A 24,198-nucleotide genomic window follows, 5' to 3' on the forward strand; every position below is an offset into this window, starting at 1 on the left:
TTGCTGACAAGGTGAGCGGCGGCACTAAACACTCTTTCGGAGTACACACTTGTGGGCGGGCAACTTAGGTAGAATAAAGCCAGTTTGTGCAAGGGCCTCCAAATTGCCTCTTTTTCCTGCCAGTATACGTACGGACTGTCTGACGTGCCTACTTGGATGCGGTCACTCATATAATCCTCCACCATTCTTTCAATGGTGAGAGAATCATATGCAGTGACAGTAGACGACATGTCCGTAATCGTTGTGAGGTCCTTCAGTCCGGACCAGATGTCAGCATCAGCAGTCGCTCCAGACTGCCCTGCATCACCGCCAGCGGGTGGGCTCGGAATTCTGAGCCTTTTCCTCGCACCCCCAATTGCGGGAGAATGTGAAGGAGGAGATGTTGACAGGTCGCGTTCCGCTTGACTTGACAATTTTCTCACCAGCAGTTCTTTGAATCCCTGCAGACTTGTGTCTGCCGGAAAGAGAGATCCAAGGTAGGTTTTAAATCTAGGATCGAGCACGGTGGCCAAAATGTAGTGCTCTGATTTCAACAGATTGACCACCCGTGAATCCTTGTTAAGCGAATTAAGGGCTCCATCCACAAGTCCCACATGCCTAGCGGAATCGCTCAGTGTTAGCTCCTCCTTCAATGTCTCCAGCTTCTTCTGCAAAAGCCTGATGAGGGGAATGACCTGACTCAGGCTGGCAGTGTCTGAACTGACTTCACGTGTGGCAAGTTCAAAAGGTTGCAGAACCTTGCACAACGTTGAAATCATTCTCCACTGCGCTTGAGACAGGTGCATTCCACCTCCTATATCGTGGTCAGTTGTATAGGCTTGAATGGCCTTTTGCTGCTCCTCCAACCTCTGAAGCATATAGAGGGTTGAATTCCACCTCGTTACCACTTCTTGCTTCAGATGATGGCAGTGGTGCCTGTACGCCGAAAGTGTCCCGCAATTCTTCTGGCCACCGACAGCATCTCTTGCACGCCCCTGTCGTTTTTTAAATAATTCTGCACCACCAAATTCAAGGTATGTGCAAAACATGGGACGTGCTGGAATTTGCCCAGATTTAATGCACACACAATATTGCTGGCGTTGTCCGATGCCACAAATCCACAGGAGAGTCCAATTGGGGTAAGCCATTCTGCGATGATCTTCCTCAGTTTCCGTAAGAGGTTGTCAGCTGTGTGCGTATTCTGGAAACCGGTGATACAAAGCGTAGCCTGCCTAGGTGATATTATCATGCAGCACACTGAGGCTGAGCACAGATATGGTATGTGACTGTGTATCGTTTTTTTTCAGGCAGAGAACGGATTATATTAAATAATAAATAAAACTGGTGGTCACTAGTATAACTATCAGCAAAACTCTGCACTCTCTGAGTACTCCTAATGCTCCAGTAAATCAAGTGTCTCACTCTCTATCTAAACGGAGAGGACGCCAGCCACGTCCTCTCCCTATCAATCTCAATGCACGTGTGAAAATGGCGGCGACGCGCGGCTCCTTCTATAGAATCCGAGTCTCGCGATAGAATACGAGCCTCGCGAGAATCCGACAGCGGGATGATGACGTTCGGGCGCGCTCGGGTTAACCGAGCAAGGCGGGAAGATCCGAGTCTGCCTCGGACCTGTGTAAAAAGGCTGAAGTTCGGGGGGGTTCGGATTCCGAGGAACCGAACCCGCTCATCTCTATTATATACGTGTCCTCAAATACAAAGAGACGCAACATCTGTGTCATGGCAAACAGAGCAATTTGATGTGATTTAAGGATACAGGAGATCCATGAGAACATTGGTACTGCCCCCTCAGAGTCAAGCAAAAGCTATATATTTCTAGAATACACATTATGATGGATGCAAGAAGATAGAACTTCAAAATAGGACCAGATTGTATTTCAGATTTAAGATAAAGACAGAGTATACAGTATACACAGATTAACAGGTATAACGTGCCCTTTGAACCCCTTTCATTTAATTCATAGCTGCCAACGTTGTGCTATACTTTCCAACATCTCTTTACTGCTCAGCCACACACGTGTGATGCTGTATTGTTGGACTTAGGAGTGTTACAATCCCATTGTATTATGGGCCTCATTCAGATTTGTAAGTAAAGCAGAAAAAAAAAAAAAAAGCACGTAACTTTGTTCTGGAGCAAAATATGGAGGTCATTCCGAGTTGTTCGCTCGCAAGGCGATTTTAGCAGAGTTGCTCACGCTAAGCCGCCGCCTACTGGGAGTGAATCTTAGCATCTTAAAATTGCGAACGAAGTAATCGCAATATTGCGATTACACACCTCGTAGCAGTTTCTGAGTAGCTCCAGACTTACTCGGCATCTGCGATCAGTTCAGTGCTTGTCGTTCCTGGTTTGACGTCACAAACACACCCAGCGTTCGCCCAGACACTCCTCCATTTCTCCGGCCACTCCTGCGTTTTTTCCGGAAACGGTAGCGTTTTTTCCCACACGCCCATAAAACGGCCTGTTTCCGCCCAGTAACACCCATTTCCTGTCAATCACATTACGATCGCCAGAACGAAGAAAAAGCCGTGAGTAAAATTACTAAGTGCATAGCAAATTTACTTGGCGCAGTCGCAGTGCGGACATTGCGCATGCGCATTAAGCGGAAAATCGCTGCGATGCGAAGATTTTTACCGAGCGAACAACTCGGAATGAGGGCCTATGTTGCCATGCAAGGGGAGCAATACATTTATATATTTTCTGTGCAGGGTAAATACTGGCTGCTTTATATTAGCACTGCAATTTAGATTTCAGTTTGAACACGCCCCACCCAAATCTAACTCTCTCTGCACATGTTATATCTGCCCCACCTGCAGTGCAGCATGGGTTTGCCCAGTTGCTTGCTTTTTTGCTTTGCTTACATACATGAATAAGACCCTACAGTATGTTTTCTGAATACTCATCAATAAACATCTCTCATAAAGTCTTCATTATAACAATGGGGGTCATTCCGAGTTGTTCGCTCGCAAGCGGATTTTAGCAGATTTGCTCATGCTAAGCCGCCGCCTACTGGGAGTGAATCTTAGCATCTTAAAATTGCGAACGACGTATTCGCAATATTGCGATTACACACCTCGTAGCAGTTTCTGAGTAGCTCCAGACTTACTCGGCATCTGCGATCATTTCACTGCTTGTCGTTCCTGGTTTGACGTCACAAACACACCCAGCGTTCACCCAGACACTTCTCCATTTCTCCGGCCACTCCTGCGTTTTTTCCGGAAACGGTAGCGTTTTTTCCCACACGCCCATAAAACGGGCAGTTTCCGCCCAGTAACACCCATTTCCTGTCAATCACATTACGATCGCCAGAACGATGAAAAAGCCGTGAGTAAAAATCCTAAGTGCATAGCAAATTTACTTGGCGCAGTCGCAGTGCGGACATTGCGCATGCGCATTAAGCGGAAAATCGCTGCGATGCGAGGATTTTTACCGAGCGAACAACTCGGAATGACCCCCAATGGCTTTAAGAACTGCAAATAACAAACATAGAATGGGAATTTTGTATTGCAGTTATTGGGAAGCCTCTACAGGGACAAACCTTAAAGTCCTGGTATTGTCCCTGGGAATTAGGACCCCTTGTAAAATTTCAATACAATAGCAAAACCCCACCGTGAACACAGCCAAATGATGTGACAACTGCACTGGCTGATCCCTTATAGGAATACACAATAGTTCTGTGCATCGTGTCCTGGAACACGGCTGTAAATGAATGTATTACAGCAATCGTCTGATATCCAGCTCTAAGGAGTCCAAATGTGTCACCATGGCAACACCCGTGTCCATGGCCCTCATTCCGAGTTGTTCACTCGCTAGCCGCTTTTCGCAGCAGTGCACACGCTAAGCCGCCGCCCTCTGGGAGTGAATCTTAGCTTAGCTGAATTGCGAACGACGTATTCGCAATATTGCGAAAATATTTTTCTTTGCAGTTTCTGAGTAGCTCGAGACTTACTCTTCCAGTGCGATCAGTTCAGTGCTTGTCGTTCCTGTTTTGACGTCACAAACACACCCAGCGTTCGCCCAGACACTCCCCCGTTTCTTCAGACACTCCCGCGTTTTTCCCAGAAACGGCAGCGTTTTTTCACACACTCCCATAAAACGGCCAGTTTCCGCCCAGAAACACCCACTTCCTGTCAATCACACTACGATCAGCAGAACGAAGAAAAAACCTCGTAATGCCGTGAGTAAAATACCAAACTTCTTAGCAAATTTACTTGGCGCAGCCGCAGTGCGAACATTGCGCATGCGCAGTTAGCGGAAAATCGCACCGATGCGAAGGAAAAGAACGAGCGATCAACTCGGAATGAGGGCCTATGTACTAAGGACCACTTAGGAGGACTACTGGTGTTCAAATGATAATGAACCTGGGACACATTGTCTAAAATGTACTAATTTGCAATTAATATTTATCCCTATATTTGCAACACTGCCCCTTGTGTATTACTAATGAAGGTTGGCTTGCCATACTATCCCATTAAACCAGGACACTCATTAATTACACAGGTTCTGTGGCTGTGGAGTTCAAACCTGGTTTAATCTGCTAGTAAACCAGTGTAATTCATGAGAGTCCCAGCGAAAAGGGATAGTATGGTAAACCTAACTGTAGGAGATGTATCCTGGTGATCATGTCTTACTTTACCTGCCATTACCTGGTGTAGCAGTGCTCCTCACAGTGACTGCAGGAGATGTATCCTGGTAACTAGGTCATCATTCTCATTACTTCGTGTAACAGTGCTCCTCACAGTGACTGCAAGAGATGTATCCTGGTGACTAGGTCATCATTCTCATTACCTGGTGTAACAGTGCTCCTCACAGTGACTGCAGGAGATGTATCCTGGTTACTAGGTGATCATTCTCATTACCTGGTGTAGAAAAGCTCCTCACAGTGACTGCAGGAGATGTATCCTGGTGAGTAAGTCATCATTCTCAAAACCTGGTGTAGCAGTGCTCCTCACAGTGACTGCAGGAGATATATCCTGGTGACTAGGTCATCATTCACATCACCTGGTGTAGCAGTGCTCCTCACAGTGACTGCCAGAGATGTATCTTGGTAACTAGGCCATCATTCTCATTACCTGGTGTAGCAGTGCTCCTCACAGTGACTGCAGGAGATGTATCCTGGTGACTAGGTCATCATTCTCATTACCTGGTGTAGCAGTGCTCGTCACAGTGACTGCAGGAGATGTATCCTGGTGACTAGGTCATCATTCTCATTACCTCGTGTAACAGTGCTCCTCACAGTGACTGCAAGAGATGTATCCTGGTGACTAGGTCATCATTCTCATTACCTCGTGTAACAGTGCTCCTCACGGTGACTGCAGGAGATGTATCCTGGTAACTAGGTCATCATTCTCATTACCTGATGTAGCAGTGCTCCTCACATTGACTGCAGGAGATGTATCCTGGTGACTAGGTCATCATTCTCATTATCTGGTGTAGCAGTGCTCCTCACAGTGACTGCACCAGACTTATCCTGGTGACTAGGTCATCATTCTCATTATCTGGTGTAGCAGTACTACTCACAGTGACTGCAGGAGATGTATCCTGGTTACTAGGTCATCATTCTCAACACCTGGTGTAGCAGTGCTCCTCACAGTGACTGCAGGAGATGTATCCTGGTGACTAAGTCATCACTCTCATCACCTGGTGTAGCAGTGCTCCTCACAGTGACTGCCAGAGATGTATCCTGGTGACTAGGTCATCATTCTCATTACCTGGTGTAGCAGTGCTCCTCACAGCGACTGCGGGAAATGTATCCTGGTGACTAGGTCATCATTCTTATCACCTGGTGTAGCAGTGCTCCTCACATTGACTACAGGATATGTATTCTGGTGATCAGGTCATCATTCTCATCACCTGGTATAGCAGTGCTCCTCACAGTGACTGCAGGAGATGTATCCTGGCTACTAGGTCATCATTCTCAACACCTGGTGTAGCAGTGCTCCTCACAGTGACTGCAGTAGATGTATCCTGGTGACTAGGTCATCATTCTATTCACCTGGTGTAGCAGTGCTCCTTACAGGGACTGCCAGAGATCTATCCTGGTCACTAGGTCATCATTCTCATTACCTGGTGTAGCTGTGCTCGTCACATTGACTGCAGAAGATGTATCCTGGTGACTAGGTCATCATTCTCATTACCTGTTACAGCAGTGCTCCTCACAGTAAATGCAGATGTATCCTGGTGACTAGGTCATCATTCTCATTAGCTGGTGTAGCAGTGCACCTCACAGTGACTGCAGGAGATGTATCCTGGTGACTAGGTGATCATTCTCATTACCTGGTGTAGAAAAGCTCCTCACAGTGACTGCAGGAGATGTATCCTGGTGAGTAGGTCATCATTCTCAAAACCTGGTGTAGCAGTGCTCCTCACAGTGACTGCAGGAGATGTATCCTGGTGACTAGGTCATCATTCACATCACCTGGTGTAGCAGTGCTCCTCACAGTGACTGCCGGAGATGTATCTTGGTAACTAGGCCATCATTCTCATTACCTGGTTTAGCAGTGCTCCTCACAGTGACTGCAGGAGATGTATCCTGGTGACTAGGTCATCATTCTCATTACCTGGTGTGGCAGTGCTCCTCACAGTGACTGCAGGAGATGTATCCTGGTGACTAGGTCATCATTCTCCTCATCTTGTGTAGCAGTGCTCCTCACAGTGACTGCCGGAGATGTATCTTGGTAACTAGGCCATCATTCTCATTACCTGGTTTAGCAGTGCTCCTCACAGTGACTGCAGGAGATGTATCCTGGTGACTAGGTCATCATTCTCATTACCTGGTGTGGCAGTGCTCCTCACAGTGACTGCAGGAGATGTATCCTGGTGACTAGGTCATCATTCTCCTCATCTTGTGTAGCAGTGCTCTTTACAGTGACTGTAGGTGATGTAACTTGGTGCTCAGGTTATTCCTCTCATTACTTGTATAGCAGGGCCTCTTATGGTGACAGTAGGTGATGTAACTTGGTGCTCAGGTTATTCCTCTCATTACTTGTATAGCAGTGCTCCTCACAGTGACTGTAGGTGATGTAACTTGGTGCTCAGGTCATTCCTCTCATTACTTGTATAGCAGTGCTCCTCACAGTGACGGTGGGTGATGTAACTTTGTGCTCAGGTCATTCCTCTCTTTACTTGTATAGCAGTGCTCCTCACAGTGACTGTAGGTGATGTAACTTGGTGCTCAGGTCATTCCTCTCATTACTTGTATAGCAATGCTCCTCACAGTCTCGGTAGGTGATGTAACTTGGTGCTCAGGTCATTCCTCTCATTACGTTTATAGCAGTGCTCCTCACAGTGACTGTAGGTGATCTAACTTGGTGCTCAGGTCATTCCTCTCATTACTTGTATAGCAGTGCTCCTCACAGTAACGGTAGGTGAAGTAATTTAGTGGTCAGGTTATCCCTCTCAATACTTGTATAGCAGTGCTCCACACAGTGACGGTGGGTGATGTAACTTTGTGCTCAGGTCATTCCTCTCTTTACTTGTATAGCAGTGCTCCTCACAGTGATGGTAGGTGAAGTAACTTAGTGCTCAGGTTATTCCTCTTATTACTTATATAGCAGTGCTCCGCACAGTGATGGTGGGTGATGTAACTTGGTGCTCAGGTCATCCCTCTCATTACTTGTATAGCAGTGCACCTCACAGTGACGGTAGGTGATGGAACTTGGTGCTCAGGTTATTCTTCTCATTACTTGTATAGCAGTGCTCCTCACAGTGACGGTAGGTGATGTAACTTGGTGCTCAGGTTATTCCTCTCATTACTTGTATAGCAATGCTCCTCACAGTGAATGTAGGTGATGTAACTTGGTGCTCAAGTGATTCCTCTCATTACTTGCATAGCAGTGCCTCTTATGGTGACGGTAGGTGATGTAACTTGGTGCTCAGGTTATTCTTCTCATTACTTGTATAGCAGTGCTCCTCACAGTGACTGTAGGTGATGTAACTTGATGCTCAGGTTATTCCTCTCATTACTTGCATGGCAGCGCTCCTCACAGTGACTTTAGGTGATGTAACTTGGTGCTCAGGTCATTACTCTCATTACTTGTATAGCAGTGCTCCTCACAGTGACTGTAGGTGATGTAACTTGGTGCTCAGATCATTCCTCTCATTACTTGTATAGCAATGCTCCTCACAGTGACGGTAGGTGAAGTAATTTAGTGCTCAGGTTATTCCTCTCATTACTTGTATAGCAGTGCTCCTCACAGGGACTGTAGGTGATGTAACTTGGTGCTCAGGTTATTCCTCTCATTACTTGCATGGCAGCGCTCCTCACAGTGACTGTAGGTGATGTAACTTGGTGCTCAGGTTATTCTTCTCATTACTTGTATAGCAGTGCTCCTCACAGTGACGGTAGGTGATGTAACTTGGTGCTCAGGTCATTCCTCTCATTACTTGTATAGCAATGCTCCTCACAGTTTCGGTAGGTAATGTAACTTGGTGCTCAGGTCATTCCTCTCATTACTTGTATAGCAGTGCTCCTCACAGTGACTGTAGGTGATGTAACTTGGTGCTCAGGTCATTCCTCTCATTACTTGTATAGCAGTGCTCCTCACAGTGACGGTGGGTGATGTAACTTTGTGCTCAGGTCATTCCTCTCTTTACTTGTATAGCAGTGCTCCTCACAGTGACTGTAGGTGATGTAACTTGGTGCTCAGGTCATTCCTCTCATTACTTGTATAGCAATGCTCCTCACAGTCTCGGTAGGTGATGTAACTTGGTGCTCAGGTCATTCCTCTCATTACGTTTATAGCAGTGCTCCTCACAGTGACTGTAGGTGATCTAACTTGGTGCTCAGGTCATTCCTCTCATTACTTGTATAGCAGTGCTCCTCACAGTAACGGTAGGTGAAGTAATTTAGTGGTCAGGTTATCCCTCTCAATACTTGTATTGCAGTGCTCCACACAGTGACGGTGGGTGATGTAACTTTGTGCTCAGGTCATTCCTCTCTTTACTTGTATAGCAGTACTCATCACAGTGATGGTAGGTGAAGTAACTTAGTGCTCAGGTTATTCCTCTTATTACTTATATAGCAGTGCTCCGCACAGTGATGGTGGGTGATGTAACTTGGTGCTCAGGTCATCCCTCTCATTACTTGTATAGCAGTGCACCTCACAGTGACGGTAGGTGATGGAACTTGGTGCTCAGGTTATTCTTCTCATTACTTGTATAGCAGTGCTCCTCACAGTGACGGTAGGTGATCTAACTTGGTGCTCAGGTTATTCCTCTCATTACTTGTATAGCAATGCTCCTCACAGTGAATGTAGGTGATGTAACTTGGTGCTCAAGTGATTCCTCTCATTACTTGCATAGCAGTGCCTCTTATGGTGACGGTAGGTGATGTAACTTGGTGCTCAGGTTATTCTTCTCATTACTTGTATAGCAGTGCTCCTCACAGTGACTGTAGGTGATGTAACTTGATGCTCAGGTTATTCCTCTCATTACTTGCATGGCAGCGCTCCTCACAGTGACTTTAGGTGATGTAACTTGGTGCTCAGGTCATTCCTCTCATTACTTGTATAGCAGTGCTCCTCACAGTGACTGTAGGTGATGTAACTTGGTGCTCAGATCATTCCTCTCATTACTTGTATAGCAATGCTCCTCACAGTGACGGTAGGTGAAGTAATTTAGTGCTCAGGTTATTCCTCTCATTACTTGTATAGCAGTGCTCCTCACAGTGACGGTAGGTGATGTAACTTGGTGCTCAGGTTATTCCTCTCATTACTTGCATGGCAGCGCTCCTCACAGTGACTGTAGGTGATGTAACTTGGTGCTCAGGTTATTCTTCTCATTACTTGTATAGCAGTGCTCCTCACAGTGACGGTAGGTGATGTAACTTGGTGCTCAGGTCATTCCTCTCATTACTTGTATAGCAATGCTCCTCACAGTTTCGGTAGGTAATGTAACTTGGTGCTCAGGTCATTCCTCTCATTACGTTTATAGCAGTGCTCCTCACAGTGACTGTAGGTGATCTAACTTGGTGCTCAGGTCATTCCTCTCATTACTTGTATAGCAGTGCTCCTCACAGTAACGGTAGGTGAAGTAATTTAGTGGTCAGGTTATCCCTCTCAATACTTGTATAGCAGTGCTCCACACAGTGACGGTGGGTGATGTAACTTTGTGCTCAGGTCATTCCTCTCTTTACTTGTATAGCAGTGCTCCTCACAGTGATGGTAGGTGAAGTAACTTAGTGCTCAGGTTATTCCTCTTATTACTTATATAGCAGTGCTCCGCACAGTGATGGTGGGTGATGTAACTTGGTGCTCAGGTTATTCCTCTCATTACTTGTATAGCAGTGCTCCTCACAGTGACTGTAGGTGATGTAACTTGGTGCTCAGGTTATTCTTCTCATTACTTGTATAGCAATGCTCCTCACAGTGATGGTAGGTGATGTAACTTGGTGCTCAGGTTATTCCTCTCATTACGTTTATAGCAGTGCTCCTCACAGTGACTGTAGGTGATGTAACTTGGTGCTCAGGTTATTCCTCTCATTACTTGTATAGCAGTGCTCCTCACAGTGACGGTAGGTGATGTAACTTGGTGCTCAGGTTATTCCTCTCATTACTTGTATAGCAATGCTCCTCACAGTGACTGTAGGTGATGTAACTTGGTGCTCAGGTCATTCCTCTCATTACTTGTATAGCAATGCTCCTCACAGTTTCGGTAGGTAATGTAACTTGGTGCTCAGGTCATTCCTCTCATTACGTTTATAGCAGTGCTCCTCACAGTGACTGTAGGTGATCTAACTTGGTGCTCAGGTCATTCCTCTCATTACTTGTATAGCAGTGCTCCTCACAGTAACGGTAGGTGAAGTAATTTAGTGGTCAGGTTATCCCTCTCAATACTTGTATAGCAGTGCTCCACACAGTGACGGTGGGTGATGTAACTTTGTGCTCAGGTCATTCCTCTCTTTACTTGTATAGCAGTGCTCCTCACAGTGATGGTAGGTGAAGTAACTTAGTGCTCAGGTTATTCCTCTTATTACTTATATAGCAGTGCTCCGCACAGTGATGGTGGGTGATGTAACTTGGTGCTCAGGTCATCCCTCTCATTACTTGTATAGCAGTGCACCTCACAGTGACGGTAGGTGATGGAACTTGGTGCTCAGGTTATTCTTCTCATTACTTGTATAGCAGTGCTCCTCACAGTGACGGTAGGTGATGTAACTTGGTGCTCAGGTTATTCCTCTCATTACTTGTATAGCAATGCTCCTCACAGTGAATGTAGGTGATGTAACTTGGTGCTCAAGTGATTCCTCTCATTACTTGCATAGCAGTGCCTCTTATGGTGACGGTAGGTGATGTAACTTGGTGCTCAGGTTATTCTTCTCATTACTTGTATAGCAGTGCTCCTCACAGTGACTGTAGGTGATGTAACTTGATGCTCAGGTTATTCCTCTCATTACTTGCATGGCAGCGCTCCTCACAGTGACTTTAGGTGATGTAACTTGGTGCTCAGGTCATTACTCTCATTACTTGTATAGCAGTGCTCCTCACAGTGACTGTAGGTGATGTAACTTGGTGCTCAGATCATTCCTCTCATTACTTGTATAGCAATGCTCCTCACAGTGACGGTAGGTGAAGTAATTTAGTGCTCAGGTTATTCCTCTCATTACTTGTATAGCAGTGCTCCTCACAGTGACTGTAGGTGATGTAACTTGGTGCTCAGGTTATTCCTCTCATTACTTGCATGGCAGCGCTCCTCACAGTGACTGTAGGTGATGTAACTTGGTGCTCAGGTTATTCTTCTCATTACTTGTATAGCAGTGCTCCTCACAGTGACGGTAGGTGATGTAACTTGGTGCTCAGGTCATTCCTCTCATTACTTGTATAGCAATGCTCCTCACAGTTTCGGTAGGTAATGTAACTTGGTGCTCAGGTCATTCCTCTCATTACTTGTATAGCAGTGCTCCTCACAGTGACTGTAGGTGATGTAACTTGGTGCTCAGGTCATTCCTCTCATTACTTGTATAGCAGTGCTCCTCACAGTGACGGTGGGTGATGTAACTTTGTGCTCAGGTCATTCCTCTCTTTACTTGTATAGCAGTGCTCCTCACAGTGACTGTAGGTGATGTAACTTGGTGCTCAGGTCATTCCTCTCATTACTTGTATAGCAATGCTCCTCACAGTCTCGGTAGGTGATGTAACTTGGTGCTCAGGTCATTCCTCTCATTACGTTTATAGCAGTGCTCCTCACAGTGACTGTAGGTGATCTAACTTGGTGCTCAGGTCATTCCTCTCATTACTTGTATAGCAGTGCTCCTCACAGTAACGGTAGGTGAAGTAATTTAGTGGTCAGGTTATCCCTCTCAATACTTGTATTGCAGTGCTCCACACAGTGACGGTGGGTGATGTAACTTTGTGCTCAGGTCATTCCTCTCTTTACTTGTATAGCAGTGCTCCTCACAGTGATGGTAGGTGAAGTAACTTAGTGCTCAGGTTATTCCTCTTATTACTTATATAGCAGTGCTCCGCACAGTGATGGTGGGTGATGTAACTTGGTGCTCAGGTCATCCCTCTCATTACTTGTATAGCAGTGCACCTCACAGTGACGGTAGGTGATGGAACTTGGTGCTCAGGTTATTCTTCTCATTACTTGTATAGCAGTGCTCCTCACAGTGACGGTAGGTGATGTAACTTGGTGCTCAGGTTATTCCTCTCATTACTTGTATAGCAATGCTCCTCACAGTGAATGTAGGTGATGTAACTTGGTGCTCAAGTGATTCCTCTCATTACTTGCATAGCAGTGCCTCTTATGGTGACGGTAGGTGATGTAACTTGGTGCTCAGGTTATTCTTCTCATTACTTGTATAGCAGTGCTCCTCACAGTGACTGTAGGTGATGTAACTTGATGCTCAGGTTATTCCTCTCATTACTTGCATGGCAGCGCTCCTCACAGTGACTTTAGGTGATGTAACTTGGTGCTCAGGTCATTCCTCTCATTACTTGTATAGCAGTGCTCCTCACAGTGACTGTAGGTGATGTAACTTGGTGCTCAGATCATTCCTCTCATTACTTGTATAGCAATGCTCCTCACAGTGACGGTAGGTGAAGTAATTTAGTGCTCAGGTTATTCCTCTCATTACTTGTATAGCAGTGCTCCTCACAGTGACTGTAGGTGATGTAACTTGGTGCTCAGGTTATTCCTCTCATTACTTGCATGGCAGCGCTCCTCACAGTGACTGTAGGTGATGTAACTTGGTGCTCAGGTTATTCTTCTCATTACTTGTATAGCAGTGCTCCTCACAGTGACGGTAGGTGATGTAACTTGGTGCTCAGGTCATTCCTCTCATTACTTGTATAGCAATGCTCCTCACAGTTTCGGTAGGTAATGTAACTTGGTGCTCAGGTCATTCCTCTCATTACTTATATAGCAGTGCTCCTCACAGTGACTGTAGGTGATGTAACTTGGTGCTCAGGTTATTCTTCTCATTACTTGTATAGCAGTGCTCCTCACAGTGACTGTAGGTGATGTAACTTGGTGCTCAGGTTATTCCTCTCATTACTTGTATAGCAATGCTCCTCACAGTGACTGTAGGTGATGTAACTTGGTGCTCAGGTTATTCCTCTCATTACTTGTATAGCAATGCTCCTCACAGTGACGGTAGGTGATGTAACTTGGTGCTCAGGTTATTCCTCTCATTACTTGTATAGCAATGCTCCTCACAGTGACGGTAGGTGATGGAACTTGGTGCTCAGGTTATTCTTCTCATTACTTGTATAGCAGTGCTCCTCACAGTGACTGTAGGTGATGTAACTTGGTGCTCAGGTTATTCCTCTCATTACTTGTATAGCAGTGCTCCTCACAGTGACTGTAGGTGATGTAACTTGGTGCTCAGGTTATTCTTCTCATTACTTGTATAGCAATGCTCCTCACAGTGATGGTAGGTGATGTAACTTGGTGCTCAGGTTATTCCTCTCATTACGTTTATAGCAGTGCTCCTCACAGTGACTGTAGGTGATGTAACTTGGTGCTCAGGTTATTCTTCTCATTACTTGTATAGCAGTGCTCCTCACAGTGACTGTAGGTGATGTAACTTGATGCTCAGGTTATTCTTCTCATTACTTGTATAGCAATGCTCCTCACAGTGACTGTAGGTGATGTAACTTGGTGCTCAGGTTATTCCTCTCATTACTTGTATAGCAGTGCTCCTCACAGTGACTGTAGGTGATGTAACTTGGTGCTCAGGTTATTCCTCTCATTACTTGTATAGCAGGGCCTCTTATGGTGACAGTAGGTGATGTAACTTGGTGCTCAGGTTATTCCTCTCATTACTTGTATAGCAGTGCTCCTCACAGTGACTGTAGGTGATGTAACTTGGTGCTCAGGTCATTCCTCTCATTACTTGTATAGCAATGCTCCTCACAGTTTCGGTAGGTAATGTAACTTGGTGCTCAGGTCATTCCTCTCATTACTTATATAGCAGTGCTCCTCACAGTGATGGTAGGTGATGTAACTTGTTGCTCAGGTTATTCTTCTCATTACTTGTATAGCAGTGCTCCTCACAGTGACGGTAGGTGAAGTAACATAGTGCTCAGGTTATTCTTCTCATTACTTGTAAAGCTGTGCTCCTCACAGCGATGGTGGGTGATGTAACTTGGTGCTCAGGTTATTGTTCTCATTACTTGTATAGCAGTGCTCCTCACAGTGACTGTAGGTGATGTAACTTGGTGCTTAGGTTATTCCTCTCATTACTTGTATAGCAGTGCTCCTCACAGTGACTGTAGGTGATGTAACTTGATCATGGAGTTCGCTCACTACCTAGAATTGCAGACTATGCAACTCCCTGCACCCTCCCTGAAAACGCTTGGGAAGGCCTGTATTTTTCCTCACTTTCAGAAAATAGTCAGTTACCACCCCCAAACGCCCGCTTCCTGTTAATCAACTTGCGTACGGCTAGCGAACGAAAAAGTCACTGGATTTTTTCGCTGTTTGGCCTCGCACATGCGTACTACTATCTGTATGCAGTCGATCGGCCGGCTTGCAAATTCACACAACAGCTATTAGGTCTGAATAACCCCTTCAATTAGCTGTGGCTAATTACCATAGGCTAATTGGTCTGCTGGGACTATTTACGTGCTGCACGTAACGCAGATTTCTGTTCAAGCCTGAGGAGGGTCAAACAGAAATCTGTCTTAAATACCCTGATACCTGTTAACCAACCCATAGCTCTGGGAACTTATCTCGGAACCTATGGGTTAACGTATGTTAGCGGGTAATTTATTCAGTGAGGAAAAGGGTTCGTAATTGAATTGCCCCAGGTGTAAATTACCGCTGCTAATTGAATTTGGCTCTAAGGGGCAGATTAAATTGTGGACAGGAAATTTTAAAAGCCCTGTGGTGAGGGGTTTTGGTATTGGACTGAAAATGACATACTGTAGAAACATTGGGCCTAATTCAGACCTGATCGCTAGGGTGCGTTTTTTGCATCCCTGTGATCAGGTAGTCGCCGCCTACAGGGGGAGGGGGAATTTGGTGTGCAGGGGTGCGATCACATGTGCAGGAGAGCTGCACAAACAGAAGTTTGTGCAGTCTCTGCACAGCCCAGAACTTACTCTTCCAGTGCGATGATCGGGGACGGAGCTGACGTCAGAAACCCTTCCTTTAAACGCCTGGTCCCTTCTGCGTTTATCTGAACACTCCTTAAAAACCGTCAGTTGCCACCCACAAAAGGCCTCTTACTGTCAGTTACCTTGTGATCGCCCATGCAATCACTTTTCTCGCATCATCCCGTCGCTGCCCGCCGATCCTCGTCGCTACGGACCAACGCGCCTGTGCATTGCAGTGCATACGCATGCGCAGTTCAAACCTGATCTCATGCTGTACGAAAGCGCAGCCTAGCGATCAAGTCTTAATTAGGCCCATAGAAACATAGAATTTGACAGCAGACAAGAACCACTTGGCCCATCTAGTCTGCCCTTTTTTTACCATATTTTTTATCTAAAACCTTTTTTGATCCTCATTTCTTTGTAAGGATATCCTTATGTCTATCCCATGAATGTTTAAATTGCTCTACTGTCTTAGCCTCTACTACCTATGATGGGAGGTTATTCCACTTGTCCACTACCCTTTCTGTGAAGTAATTTTTCCTCAAATTTCCCTTGAACCTCCCCCCCCTCCAGTCTCAGTGCATGTCCTCGTGTCCTATTGCTTCTCTTCATTTGGAGAGTGTTCCCCTCCTGGACTTTGTTAAAACCCTTGATATATTTGAAAGTCTCTATCGTGTTCCCCCTTTCCCTTCTCTGCTCCAAACTACATATTGAGATTTCTTAGTTTTTCTGGGTAAGTTTTGTGATGTAGGCCATGCACCATTTTAATTGCCCTTCTTTGTACAGTCTCTAATGTATTAATATCCTTTTGAAGATATGGCCTCCAGAATTGAACACAGTATTCTAGATGAGGCCGTACCAATGACCTATATGGCATTATTACTTCTGTCTGCTGCTGATTCCTCTCCCAATGCAGCCAAGCATCTGACTAGCCTTCCTCATTGCTTGTTACATTGCTTACCTGCCTTTAAGTCACCTGAAATAGTGGCTCCTAGATCATACTTACCGACTTCTGGGCTGCTCTCTCCGGGAGAGAGCAGCCCGTCGGCTCAGCAGGGGGTACTGGCAGTCAGGTGACGTGCAAGGGGGGCGGGCCGAAGGTGGAACAGGGGCGGACCGGAGGCGGAACGGGGCGTGGCTTCTGGATCGCGTCATTTAATCCACGCCCCCCGCTGTGTAATGCCGCGATTACCGGCATTATACAGCAGGGGGCGTGGTTACGATGATGCGATTCAACAAGAATCGCGTCATCGCCTGCCCGTACCGCCCACTTTACTCGTTAAGTGGGCGGCGGCAGGGGGGGACCCTCGTAAATCGGGAGACTTGCCTGCTCTTCCGGGGGGCCGGGAGGGTCACCCGTTTTTCGGGAACCTCCCGGCCATTCCGGGAGGGTAGGCAAGTATGTCCTAGATCCCTTTCCTCCTCAGTAGTTTCCAGTATAGTGCCATTTATACTATATTTAGCCTTTGGATTTTTGAGATCCAAGTGCATGATTTTACATTTTTTGGCATTAAACTGTAATTGCCACACTATTGACCATTCCTCTAATCTACCTAGATCATCAATCATTTGTTTTACCCCACCTGGTGTGTCTACCCTGTTGCATAACTTTGTGTCATCTGCAAAAAGGCATACTTTCCCTTTAATGCCATTTGCAATGCCACCAATAAAGATATTAAAAAGCACTGGTACAAGTACAGATCCCTGGGGTACTCCACTGGCAACATTTCCCTCCTGTGAATGCACTCCATTTACCAAAACGCTCTGTTTTCTATCCTGCAACTAAGATCTTATCCATTCAATAATCCTATCACTGTGACAAATCACTGTGTCTTTTTCTCGCACCTCCAGAGCACCCCTTTCCTCGAAACCAATTAGATTTATTTGTCAGTAAATATTCACCTTCCAAAATGGTGTCTTCTCCAGCGTCGGAAGCCAGGTCTTCTGCAGGAGTGGTGAGTGTGTGAGGTGTGTGAGTGTTTGTAAGTGTGTATGAGTGTCTGCGAGAGTGTAACTATGTGTGAGTGTGTGTGTGTGTGTGTGTGTGTGTGTGTGTGTGTATGTGTGCATGATTGTTTGTGTGTGTGAGCCCCCTGTGTGAGTGTCATCCCCCCGGAGCTAGCCACTTGGAGGATTTCATTTTCCAGCAGCCCTTGCACCTGCCCAGCAGCCCTGGAACCTCCCAGTATGGTTGATTCTATTTCGGAGTGGGAGAAGGGACCTTCTGACGTATCTAGGGGAGGAGACGCGTCACCAGGGGGAGGAGCTACGGGCGAACAGGGTACCCAAAAAGCACGCTCGCCACGCTTCGGGCTCGGTGGCTCGCTCCGCTTCGCTCGCCACCTGATTACTAAAGGTAATAGTTGGTGGCGTGGATAGTAGAGGAACTATCCCGCTGGCCTTGCTCCGCCCCCTTGTGTTGTGACTCCTCCCTCAGATGGAAAAGGTCCCTTAGCCCACTTGATTCTAGCATCTACCCTCCCAGTATCCCCCAGGATTCCTAGCTGCATCCTTCCCATTCGGAATGAAGCCGCGGAGACCCCAGGAGACCTTCAGAGAGGTGGGAATCTTTTTTACACACCACAGGGTTTTCAGCACTGAAAACCCTGCAACTATTTTTTTTTTAATTGGATATCGCGGGTATCGGGAGTGTGAATACCTGCAGTAATCCAAACTTGGGCACAAGGTAAGTGAGGTTTTTTTACCCTGCAAAACCTTGCTCCCAATTGAATCTCTCCTAAAGTGTGTAATGTGAAGGCAGATGGAGAGGGGGTTACATTACACAGAGCAGACTAAGCTCAAAAAGGTGTTTCTACACCTCTCTGCTTATCATGGGGCATAAGGAAGTGATAAACCAGTGATAAGTGCAAGGTGATAAACGCACCAGCCAATCAGTTCCCACATGTAAATTTGCAGTTAGGAGCTGATTGGCTGGTGCGTTATAACCTTACACATATCAACGCTTTATCACTGGTTTATCACTTCCTCATGCCTTCTCCAGGTTATGTATTATGTGACTGTGGTTGTCATAGTAGTCACATGACACCGTACAAGACTATTAATAACAGTCTGACTAAATAAACAACAAAACAAAATCAAATTATCCAGCTCTTCTCATAGAGCATCACAGTGATTTATATTACGCTGTTTTTATATAAATGTTTTCTCCTGCTGATTTGGTAAAAAGTCAAGCTGAAAAATATTGTCAGACGCTGGAAGAAAATTGGCCTTCCAAAATATCTTTTGATCAAAAGTCTCTTTCAAAATGTCATATTTAACAACTAATCCTATAAAAATAAACCCCATGAAAATCAAATGTAGAACAAATGTGCAGACGGACAAATCTGAAAAAAGAAGAACCCATATCTTCATCATTATTTATTCCATATTTAATAGAAATCAGACTTTACATTATTTTTTTTTCCCAACAGAATTATTTAAAATAATTAAACAAACATGAAAAGGGGATGGATGTAAATGACGGGACCCATAACCTAATATTTTATGGCGCAATCTTTAGACGTAATCACGGCAATACGTAGATATCTGTAGCTCTGAATCAGACTTCTGCACCTGGCAACAGGTAGTCTGGCCACTCTTCCTGAGCAATCTGTCTCAGGTGTGAAAGATGCCATCTCCAGACTGCATGTTTAATCATTTTATTTATATAGCGTTCTTTCTCCAACAGGACTCAAGGCGCTTTACAGACATCAAAAACAATGCACATAATACAGGAGATGACGCTACCCGTGAACAAGCTGACTGCGAAACGTACGTTGGGTACGTGATTGTGGGTCACGGAGAGCGCTCTCACGTGACCAGTCTCAGACCAGCAACGGAGGATAGGAGACCGGGCGAGACGGCCAGCCTGCACACCGCACGGACATAGGCGGCTCGGCGGCACTTGACGGGACGGGGAGGCGCACGGCATAAGTATCCTCTCTCCCCCTTCCCCCCTGTTCACTGCCCCCACCACCACCATCAACCCAATATTTATTTGGGTAATCTCATCTTGCTGGTTTTGAGATGCAAGCACATGCTTAGAATCACTAACTATAGGTGTTGTGCACTAATAGTTACACCGCTACCCGTGATATTCAGTTGCCATTTCTTTGTCTGATAATTATTTGAGCTGCTTCTTATGGTTTATATACGGAAAATAGCCGTCTTTTTCTTTGTCAAGCACACATCAATTTATTATAGGTGCTATCTATGACTAACTGCACTATTACTTGTGGCATTTAGCCACTAATTTCTGCCTGCAAATTGTCTAGGCTGTTTTGTATCTTTAAAAATTGTAAATTGAATATATAATTATAACACAGTGCAGGGCAGTGGTAGCTGCAACAATGTGTGCTTTCTCTATATAAAAAGTTTACATTTGGCTTCTAAGTATCAGCACATGTTAAATTTATGGCAACAATTGTATTGGTTATATCAGCTGCTGGTATGCGAGTGTTCATGGTTTGCACTGTCTAAACCCATTGCAGCAAAATATAGGTTTACACTGTCTAAAACCTATTGCAGCAAAATATATATTACTTTAAAGCACATCTACCTATATATCTGTGTGCTAATTTAGCCAATCCTTCCATTGTTGATACTATTCAATTTTTGCTTTTCTGACAGATTTAATCTGCAATAACAGACACTTGGCTCATTGGAATTTTGTGTTTGTTCTTTATACATGCCTTAAATCATAATAGGCTACTATTTTTGTTTTGCCTCACGCCACGAACAAAAACAATAGAGGCTTATGTTATCAACTCTTGTTGACCATATGATTTAACCTCTGCATACCCATGTGTTTGGGTCGCTAAATTGGTGCAATGACGGTCAACAAATTTTAAGGAGGATTGTACTTGGCTAAAACTGGCACAATAACACAAATCCCGCAATCAGTTGCAATCTCTGCCCTTTTCCATACGTCACCCACTACCATACCACACTGGGTATGCCCAATCCCGTCCGATCTTGGAGGCGATACAGTGTTGGGCCTGGTCAGTACTTCAGTGGGAGACCATTTGGGAATACCAGGTGTTGTGGGTCTCCAGTGGAATTGAATGGGTGTTTGCACTGAACCAACGGAGGGATGGGCATTTGCTTGCCAGATACTGAATTATCACAGTAACTATCCATTAATATATTCGCAGATTTAACTTTATATGGCTTAAGAAAGTTCATAGCCATCTTATTATCAAATTGGGTATCTTGTGTTTTTCAAAACAAAAGTAAAAATTCTTTTACAGTAAACTCAAATTAGTGTACCTAGCCCTTTAGATATAGATTATTAAAAGTTATGTTTTAATCTTTTCATTATCACATTACTACTCATACAGACATCATATCTACTAATAACTCTCCGGGAATGAGTGCTCCCACCCAAGGTCATTTTTTCTTCTTTTCCTACACTCTTCCTGAGCAATCTGTCTCAGGTGTGAAAGATGCCATCTCCAGACTGCATGTTTAATCATTTTATTTATATAGCGCTCTTTCTCCAACAGGACTCAAGGCGCTTTACAGACATCAAAAACAATGCACATAATACAGGAGATGTAAGTAATACAGCAATAGACAAGCCGCACAGACATGACAGGAAAACCTTGAGAACATAGTAAGCATAATGTAGGATTGGTGTAGGCATTTTGGGTAATAACTTCCAAGAGTTGTGTATTCCACCCTCACAAGGTACCAGGTGCGGCAGCCATCTTGGGCGCACAGCGTAGGATTACCCAGGGTGGAACAGTCTACCCCTAGAAGAGATGACACAAAATGGGTAGATTGCAGAGTCCGAAAGTTCAGAGTAAGGTCCCAACAAAACCACCAGGTCTATATATTTTTCATCCCATCCACAAGCGTACCAGATGAGGCAGCCATGTTGGGCGCACTTCAAAGGTTACACTATGGGAGATGAGCCATACAACGGCTCAGTGCATATATGGGAAAATTGACACATGTGTACTTGTAGTAGTATGTAGGGCGCAATGGCAGGGCGAGCAATCAGTGGAGGTAAACATTACAGGAAAAGCACACAGTGAGGTGGAAGAGAAAAAAAAGGGAGGGGAGGGGGGAATAAACAATTGCAGGTAACCAGTGGCAGAAGGAAAATTGGGCTAACATTATTTTGATTCAATCATAGTACGGGTGGGTTTGAGAATGTGGGGGGCACACTCATGACCAATGGAGATGTCCCTGCAGAGCCTGGTCCTGGTGCTCTATAATATGTGCAAAGTAAGTTAGATTTGGGTGTTTAAACTGTGTTTAAACTGAAATCTAAATTGCAGTGTAAAAATAAAGCAGCCAGTATTTACCCTGCACAGAAATAAAGTAACCCACCCAAACCTAAAGGCCCATACACACTTGACGTCGCTCATTTTCCCCCTCCCTGAGCGGTGTCGCTCATTTTATCGGCAAGTGTGTATGTCGCCAGCGACGACCGATGTCCGGCCCTGCGGGTTGGCAACGATCGTCCCTGTCAGCAGAGCATGCATGCTCGATCTGGACTGTCGTCTAGGAGCTGCATGCACGGCCGGCAGGGGCGTGACGTCACTGAGCGATATGAGCGGTCATATCGCTCAGTGTGCACAGGCGTCCGCCGACCGGACGGCCCAGGAGGGGAAACACTAGACGACGACGCTCACAGAGCGACATCATCTAATATGTATGGGCCTTAACTCTCTCTCTGCAAAGGTTATATCTGCCCCCCCCCCCCCCCCCCTGCAGTGCACATGGTTTTACCCAACTGCTAACAAATTTGCTGCTTCGATCAACTCTGAATTACCCCCTAGGTTCACTACGATGCAGATCAGGACTCATAGAAGGCCTCTTCAGAACAGTCCACTGTTCTGTTCTTATCCATTCTTCAATACTTTGAGCTGTGTATTTTGGGTCATTATCCAGTTGGAGGACCCATGAACTGCACAGAGACAAAGCTTTCTGACATAGGGTAGTATGTATCACTCCACAATGTCTTGATAGTCTTGAGGTGTCATTGGGCTGTGCACAGAACCAAGGCACTCCATGCCAAACACAGCACAGCACCCCAAAACTTAACTGAGCCTCCTCCATGTTTCACAGTAGGTATGGCGTTCTTTCATGTATTGCTTATTTCTTTCATCTGTGAACATAGAGCTAACTTGACTTGCCAAGCTCCAGTTTTGACTCCTCTGTCCAAGGGACTTTCTCCCACAAGCACTGTGTCAATATGCATTTTAGAAAACTCCAGTGCAATCACACACTGATATACCTTGACCTTTTACCATTCTCCCTATTCTTCTGTTAAAGCTATGGTTGATTTTCCTTTTGTGGCCACGTCCAGAGAAGTTGGTAAGTCCCATCGACTTTAAACTTCTTAATATTTGCAACTGTAGTCACCGGGGCATCAAGTTGTTTGGGTAAAGTATTATAAGCTTTACTTTTAACATGTTTGTCAATAATTTTGTTTGTGATCTCCTCTAACAACTCTTTCCTTTGCTTACTCTTGTCCATGGTCAGTGTGGTGCACACAGTGGTACCAAACAGAAAAGTGACTACTTTTCCCCATTCAAGTAGACTGAATGACTGATTAGAAGATAGCTTTTAATTAAATAACTTTTCAGGAGGAATGAAGCATTGTTTCAATGAGCTGTAAGGGTACCAACAAATTTGTCTTTGTCACTCTGTACATGGACAACTTTGTATACTCCTAAATGTATATTTCAAAATATATCTAAATCAAATAGCAGAAACGGCAGTAGCTATCAGGTAAGTAGGCATCTACATAGTATTAATCACTGTCACAGCTGGATTTGATGTGAGTTTTGTTACTCTCAGTGTGGTTATTAATATTTCAGTTTCGCTTTGTTTTTGCAAAATGAGAGCACAATATTAATGCACACTGCACTTTATTAAACAGTATAGTGTAATACAGGTTGAGTATCGCTTAACCAAAATTCAAAATACCAAATTTTTGGGTCCCCTACTGAGATAATGACATATATATTATATATTATGTGTATACTGTATATAGATATGTTATATAGATATATAATATAATATTATATATATATATATATATATATATATACAGTATATATATATATATATATATATATACACAAGCAAGGATAGCCGCGCAGAAAAACACAAAGTCTCTGTAATAAACTTCACACATCAGATGCATACGCACGCCACTCAAGCACACTTATCTTAGTAAATAAAGACACAACAACCGTAATTGGCGTGAAAGGGGTCAGCTTTTTATTTTGACTGAGAGGGAGGCCTATTAATACTAAAACTAAAAATGCAGACTTCCCTCTCTAACTAAGGTGGCGGGGAGAAGAACGGTTAAGCATGATAAAGAACTTAATAAGGGTAATCCAAAATTATATTACGAAATAGAGCAATAAACATGTGTGTGTGAGGGGGCCTTCTGCCCCAGATGTCCCGGGATTGGCCTCCTGCCTCCATCCCGAGCAATAAAAACATATGTGTGAGGGGGCCTTCTGCCCCAGATGTTCCGGGATCGGCATCCTGCCTCCATCCCAGACATCGAAAATCCAAAAATCCAAGGCCAGGGGTCGACCTTCTGCCACTACCCCTGCCCACCAACAGTTTTAGGGACGGAGGTACGCTCCGCCCCTACGGGGTAAAAAATAGGGCCACCGGCCCCGATATCCACAC

At 45.0% G+C, this 24,198-nt stretch overlaps 1 pseudogene; it reads left to right on the plus strand.

Moving 5' to 3' along the window:
* The first annotated feature begins 20,467 nt into the window (after window positions 1–20,467).
* LOC134930948 (5S ribosomal RNA) lies at window positions 20,468–20,586 on the plus strand (annotated as a pseudogene).
* Window positions 20,587–24,198: the final 3,612 nt, after the last annotated feature.

Source organism: Pseudophryne corroboree, chromosome 5, assembly GCF_028390025.1.
Source record: "Pseudophryne corroboree isolate aPseCor3 chromosome 5, aPseCor3.hap2, whole genome shotgun sequence".
NCBI lineage: Eukaryota > Metazoa > Chordata > Amphibia > Anura > Myobatrachidae > Pseudophryne > Pseudophryne corroboree.